The sequence below is a fragment of the Mirounga angustirostris genome, unplaced genomic scaffold, assembly GCF_029215605.1.
Source record: "Mirounga angustirostris isolate CCGP_5_RB_7025 unplaced genomic scaffold, mMirAng1.0.hap1 SCAF_13, whole genome shotgun sequence".
Lineage (NCBI taxonomy): Eukaryota > Metazoa > Chordata > Mammalia > Carnivora > Phocidae > Mirounga > Mirounga angustirostris.
Window position 1 is genome coordinate 21,240,161 of NW_026991721.1, and position 7,998 is coordinate 21,248,158.

A 7,998-nucleotide genomic window follows, 5' to 3' on the forward strand; every position below is an offset into this window, starting at 1 on the left:
GCGGGACTCGATCCCGGGACTCCAGGATCATGACCTGAGCCGAAGGCAGTCGCTTAACCAACTGAGCCACCCAGGCGCCCGCACTTAGTATTATTAGTAATTGTTTCATGTCAGCACAAAATTTGACTCATTTTTAGTGGCTTTATAAAATATTTAAAACTGGGGGCCTGGGTGGCTCAGTCATTGAGCGGCTGCCTTTGGCTCAGGTCATGATCCCAGAGTCCTGGAATTGAGCCCCGTGTTGGGCTCCCTGCTCTGCGGGAAGCCTGCTTCTCCCTCTCCTGCCATCCCTGTTTGTGTTCCCTTTCTCGTTTTGTCTCTGTCAAATAAACAAACAAATAAAAATCGTTAAAAAAAAATATTTAAAACTGTATTCCTTTTGAAATCTATTTTAGTATAGGATAAAATAAATTATCATTTATATTGCTTTCCTGGAGAGAGTACCAAGTCTGATGATAGATATATGTACATAGAGACATAGCTATCTATCCTTAATTTATTAAGAACTTATAACAATATATTTTCATTTCAGTGTCATATTCTTGACTATAATTAATTAAATTTAATAATATCCTCTATTACTGTAAATGACCATAATTTTCTTATGTTTCTTTTTTGCGTTCGACATATAATGACAATAAACTACGTTAAAAGATTTATTTTCATTGAACCATCTTTGCATTTTTGTAAGTAATCCCACAAGAATATCTGTTTTTCTTCACTATGATACTGAATTATGTTTATTAATATTTAACTTTTTGCATTATTATCCTTAGGTGTGTTTGTTTAATTCTACTTATTTTCTCTCTGTGTATGATCTTCATGACAGGTTTTGCATGAATTATAACCTAGAATATAACTATTTTGGAAACTTCCTTTGTGTTTTTAAAATTTTTTTTTGTACTATGCCCTGGACATATTTAGGATTATCTATTTTTTAAAGGTTTGGTAGTATTTGTGAAATTATCTGGACATATATTTGGGGGGTAGTTTTTTTATTATTAACTTTTAGTTTTATCAGAGTGTGATTACTAAATATTTCTGTATATTAACTTTGTTTTAGAAATTTTTTAAGGATTCTTTGTTGCTTAATACATGAAAGTGATTTTTATAATTACTACACACATACTTGAAAAAATGACATATTCTTTGTAGGAAAATATTATGTTCCTAGATCACATATATATTTATTTATTTTTGGTCCATTTGATCAATCATGACCTGAAATAGATGAATTAAATCATATGATAAATATTATGTTTTTATTTTCCTTGTATTGCTATGGTATATTTTTTAATTTATAAACCTTGACCTATATAATTTGGTGTATACACATTAGTTATTGTAAAACCTTCATGGGTAATTCTACCATTTTTATATAAAGTTATATAATTATTCCATCCAGTTATACAAAATATTTTTCTTTATCTTAGATGTCTGATAATTTTATGCAACAGATCTAGTAAACTATTCTTTGTTACTTTTTTTGTGGTCTCTGGTACACTGTTTCAAACTTCTATTCAAATCTTCTTTTAACTTTCAATAATTTTCTTAAATTACCTATTTCAGTATATTTTGTCTTTATTTCTGTAATATTTTTTTTTAGCTCCACATCTCATAATTTCTCCCCAGCCCACTGAGATCAACACTACATGATAGCTTTCACTGCAAAATATATCTTCTCCTATGCCTCCCCAACTGACTTATTTCATGCGAATATATCAAGTCTATTTGATTTAATTTTAGCCCTACTTTCTTTCCCTGCTTCTTGAATTTTGTTTTATTTTTATTGGTGGTTTTTTTGGTGTTAGTACAGTATGTTTAGGGAAGCCCTCACAACAGGCTTGTGTTATTTTTAACATTTCTTCAAAAGTAATGGAGAAAGTCCTTAATATAAATTAAATAATTTGATTAGAGTATGTTCAGTTTAGGTATCAGTGAGACATGCTATAAGAGGTGTTTACAAGACATTGAAATACAGAGTAAGTACTTAGGAAAATATTTTTGTACATAAAGAGGCAGAAATAACACTGAGAAGACAAGCTTAAGAATGTAAATGGAGAAGAAAATTTCATGAGAAACACCTTCCATAGAGAAAGAAATGGTCAACAAACAGATGTTCAAGATCTAATTGATCAGCCAATCTTCATGTATGAAAAAGCTATGATGTTAGAGGTTATAAGGTATAAGCCTCAAGCAGATGATAATAATAATAATAGAGGTCATATATATGGTGTAGATTAAAATTTAATGTTTTTCTGAGGCCCATCACCATCTCCATCTCTATAGAAGATAAAGGACAAAAAAAAAAAAAAAAAAACCAACCTACCAATGCAGAAAAACTCAAAATATTTAACAATAACCATGACATTAATTTAAAAAAAAAAAGTAGACTTTCTTGGGTCCCCTTATTCTTATAAACAAAAATAATTATAAAAATCATAATTTATGACATTATCATCAAAGCTCTACAAAGATTAAACTTTAAGCGTCCAAACTGGGAAAGATTTGAGAGTGACTGTTTTTATGGGATGACAAATATAAAGCAGGACTTTCCTGGGCAATTTAAGATGTACTGTCACCTAATTCTAAGGCACTTGGTAAAACAAGCGAGTCATTTGTGAAACAAGTATATCAGGTAGTTTACACTTTGATTCCACTCTTGATTAATATCAAGCATTGATTTTAACTCTACATCCAGCTCTCTTGTTTGTAATCCAAGTTTCTCTTACTATTTCCTTCAAACTAGGCTTTCCTGCCACAAATAGGACATGTGTTTATCTAAGCGACACTTCTTTCCAACTCACCACGCAAGTTTATTTGTCAATGTAAATAAGTGATTTGCTTTGTCTGACACACAATTCATCTGTTTAGGGTTTTGGGTAGCTGGATCAATTTCTTAATTGCTTCTGGAGAGTTGATGTAACTTAGTTGCCAAGCATGGATATATGAGGCCACAGACCTTGGCATCTTCAGGGAACTATGAGGAGAGCAATAATGCTGGCTCGAAGCCAATGAAGTTCAATTTTGACATCAGTGATCCACGTTTCTTAAGGAAGAATTCCCATCATTGAAGCCAGAGGGTACTAAGCAATGTCCCTTCATCTCCACGGAGCAACAACTGAGAAATTATACTCCAGGGTTCAAACTGGCATTGGTGTTCCTCACTGTCTCTGCACGAAATGCCATTGGTAGAACATCATTTTCCTATAGCTCTTTCCACCCAGACGATAAGTCTCTGAAAATCTAATGTCTTTTTTTTTAATCTTTATTTTCTCAGTCCTCCATTCACTGCACATATTTTCTGAGCTCATTCTTGTCTCATTCATCTATGAAAAGTGAGTCAATAAACTCAGAGGTTTAGGTGTTCTTCTTTTTTATTGCATTCTTGGTAGTTCTTATCCCAAGCAGACACATTAAGTGACAGACAGTGATGGTGGAGGTAATAAGGATATCTTGATTCTAAACCAAAGTAAACAGGCTGTCATAAAAATATGGAATTGAACAGATGACAAACTAAATTCTCTCTCTGAAAGCAATTATTTCTGAACCTCAGATCTAATAATCTGCAATTCCTAAGGCTGAGGGAAGTGCTCACTCGTGGCTCAATCAATTTAACACAGAAATCCACATGATGATGCAGATAGCAGCCAAGAGGAAGAAATGTTTCTTTGCTCTGAACAAATAACAGATATCTATTCTAATACTTACTGGCTCTCAATTTATTGCAACAATAGTATATTATGCAATCATCTATATCATCAAACAATAGCTTCACTGACTAGTAGGACCACAATTTTGGACAGGAAGAGAAAGGTAAATGAATGAGTAAAAGAATGCTCTTTTTTCAGGGAAAGGTAAATGAATCCCATTAAGCAGATATTTGGTAAAAGAATTTTAACTCTACATAATATTATGTCTTTTAAATAATACATTTAATTGGAGCAGTGGCTTACAACTAATGAATAACTTTATCTATCTTTTTTTAAAAAGTCTATGAGAATGGCACAGGAGAAATGAAAGCCAATATATAATAATGGTATTATGCTACGTAAAAATTCTAAGTAGAGACAGGTAAATATATTTTGAAGAGCTATCATGAAGCCAGAACTAAATATTTTATCCCTTTTAATCCTCAGTCAATGAGATTGCTATTATTTCCATTTTAGCTTCAGGAAAAATTAAACTCAGAGTTACAAAATCCTTTACCCAAGGTAACATGTGCAAAGTAGAGTCAAGATTCAAAGACTATCTGTCATATTTCAAAGCCTAGCTGCATTTGACTGTATCTAATTGATGTGATAGGTTGAATCCAAAATATGTTTCTAATATCACCATAACTGACTGTAGAATGTTGTCATTGCAATATAGTTCTAGCCACATAAATTTATTTATTAATAAAAGGGATTATTAAATGTCTCATTCCACCAAAATACTACAAAGTTAAGATAATTATATTTGTGGACGTCACTTGAAATCCAATTAAGCAGTTAGTAGTAAATGTGCCAAGATTGTGCCTGTAGGTGAATATCTACTATTCTCATTATTTACTTTGATACCTTAAAATAGTGAATTTAAACGATTAGTATATAAAATCAGAGAAGTCATAATTAGAGAGCATTAAACTTGTATAAAACTTTAATTTTCTAGGTAAACTGATACTTGGAGAAGTAAGGTGACTTATTCAAGATTTGATAGGAAGAAAGGAAAATTATTTTAAAAATTCATAATTGTTATTTGATATAAGGTAGCTTTAAATTTTCTTAAACTCTAAAAAAAATCCAATGTTTAGCTAATGCAGAGAGTTAATTTTGGGTGACCAGTACATTAACTTATAGTGATATATACCTTATAATAAAAAATGCTTCCTATAAATTGTCTCTTGTATGTCTTTCTGCTTAAATTTGAATTGCTATAAGTTGTCTACTACTTTTCCATTTATTATTTCTGTACTTTTATTCTTTCTTCTTTGGTATATAACTATAATCGGTAACTATAATGTAGAATTATAGATTATATAACTATTATTTAGAATTTGCAAAATAGTTCATTTTAAGTGTTTTGAAATGCAAAAGGCAAAACGTTTGGACAATGTTTATACTGCAAACTATAGCTACATAGAAACATATAAGGTTTCAAATTTGATGGAGAATAAGTCCAGTTTTGTGATAGATATATACAACACTGTTCACATTAAATTGCAAGGTGGCATTTATAGCTTAGGTAGATATATGTATGTTACACTGGAGACATAGTATTAAGTTCTTCACATTTACCATCGAGGCAGGGAGCCATCTGAGTTACTGGGAAGAGTGTATGGTTTTAGCTTTCCTCTCAAGACTGAACTTCATGATTTTCTTCCTTTAGAGAGTGAAGCTACCTACTGAGGAGGACAACACACAGTAATGTACTTACTTCTAAGCCCATCTCATATTTTAACTCTTTTAAGCCTCCAAGCAACACTAAAGGATTTGTTTATCACCCCACTTTATGGATAAATAACTGATGTACACAGAGGTTGATAAGCCTGGTTTTCTCTACAATTGCTTCATTATTTCTCTCCAACATTTTGAAATCACTAAATTTTAAAAGCCCCCACCTCAATCTTCCCCACTGTTTGCAAACTGAAAAGTTACATATAACCTTCATATCGCTTAGCTGTTTAAATATGTTTTATAGATGAAGCTGAAACTGACAGCAGATGGTGGTTGGACAGAATCCAATATTTTCCCTTTCTCCATCACATAATAGCAGTTTTTACTATCCTCTCCTCCCTCTACACAATTACCCCATCAGAATAATTTTCCAGGGCACCTGGGTGGCTCAGTTGGTTAAGTGACTGCCTTCGGCTCAGGTCATGATCCTGGAGTCCCGGGATTGAGTCCTGCATCGGGCTCCCTGCTCGGCAGGGAGTCTGCTTCTCCCTCTGACCCTCCTCCCTCTCATGCTCTCTGTATCTCATTCTCTCTGTCTCAAATAAACAAATAAAATCTTTAAAAAAAAAAGAATAATTTTCCAAGAAATTAACTAATGAAGCTATTTTTTACAAATATATACTTGGCATATATCTTTATACATATATATCAAACAGATTTAAGCCACATATTTAAGTGGTTGATCAACCACTTCTGTTCCATAATCTCATAACGTCTCCACTGTTTTTGCTCTTACTTTTATCATCCCTGGTTTTTAAGTGATGATTTAAAATGTGGTCATTGATTATTAATGATTTTATTCTATGAGGATTCTAAAGTTGACAAGAAGCATTGCCTCTTTATTTCAGAAGAAAGGAAAAGGTTCTCAGCTAATTAGAGATTCTCTAAAGTTCAAATGATAAGGTCAAAGATAGACATTAGTTTTTATCTAGCAGTATAAACACTGTTTATCAACAAGCATGGTACAAAGCATGATCACAGCGAATTTTGGTGTCTCAAGGGGAGTAAAAATCCCTTTCAAGAAGCAAATGCTAAAAAATATAAATAAATGAATGAATGAATGAATAAATAAAATATTAAATTTGGAAATGATGCTCCGAAATGGGTTTTACCAATTTGTACTCTGAAAATATGTTAATATATAAACAAAAATGTTTTTTTGATAATCATTAAATATAAAGGGAATGTTTAAAATAAGAAAAAAAGTGATGTGATTTTATTCTCATCAAATTTTAAATCTGTAATTTTCTAAAATTATGTATTTTAGTATATAGCAAAATGATGATGCAGCTTCTAAAACAACCACCTAGTGATTGGATGCTAAATGAAGTTTAAACTCATGGTAAACAAAGGGGGAGAAAGGATGTTTTGATTTGAAATAGAAATGCATACCATTTCTTTCAGAAATGCCATAATGCACATTTGATTCCCGACAAAAATGAAAGAAATATTTCATGAAATGTGGCTCATTTGATTGTAAATTTGTCTTTTTAAATCTGTTAACAGAAGGTGCAACTGGATATATGAAGTACTACTTAGTTTTTAAAGATTATTTATCTCACACAATCAGATGCAGAGCCCTTCTAAAAACTACTGTAGATTTTACATAGAGCATGTGAACAGAAGATGTCACTACAAATCAACAATCTGTACATTTGACTGTGTCTTCCAAGTCTAAAACCCTGAAGAGAGTATTAACCTTTTAAGTTGGAAAATGGGTAATATTGAATTAGTTACATATGGAATTGTTTTTACTGGGTGTGTCAGTTAACCATTGCTTCTTAATAAAATCTCAATGGCCTACAATTCATCCTTCATCCGTCTTACAGAAAGAACAAAATAGAGAAGGTTATGGGTAGGGAGAGGTTTGAAAAAAAAAGTGTCTGTGGCTAAATCTACCACAAAGAATACACAAAGAATAAAATCAGAATATTTTGGACAATGGATGGTATTGTCAAAAATCATCAAATTGTTGTGCATTTGTGATCATAATGATAAACAGATTTGCATCAGGGACATGCAAATCAAAACCACAATCAGATATCATCTCATACCTGTCAGAAGGGCTAAAGTCAAAAACACAAGAAACAAGTGTTGGCGAGGATGTGGAGAAAAAGGAATCCTCATGCACTGCTGGTGGGAACGCAAAGTGGTGCAGCCACTGTGGAAAACAGTATGGAGGTTCCTCAAAAAATTAAAAATAGAATTATCATATGATCCAGTAATTCCACTGCTGGGTATTGACCAAGAGTATATAAAGGCACAAATTCAAAAACACATATGCAGGGCGCCTGGGTGGCTCAGTTGATTAAGCAACTGCCTTCGGCTCAGGTCATGATCCTGGAGTCCCGGGATCGAGTCCCACGTCGGGCTCCCTGCTCATCAGGGAGTCTGCCTCTCTCTCTGACCCTCCCCCCTCTCATGCTCTCTCTCTCTATCTCATTCTCTCTCTCAAATAAATAAATAAAATCTTTAAAAAAAAAAACACACATATGCAGCCCTGTTTACTGCAGCATTATTTACAATAGCCAAATTATGGAAGCAACACAAGTGTCATCAATAG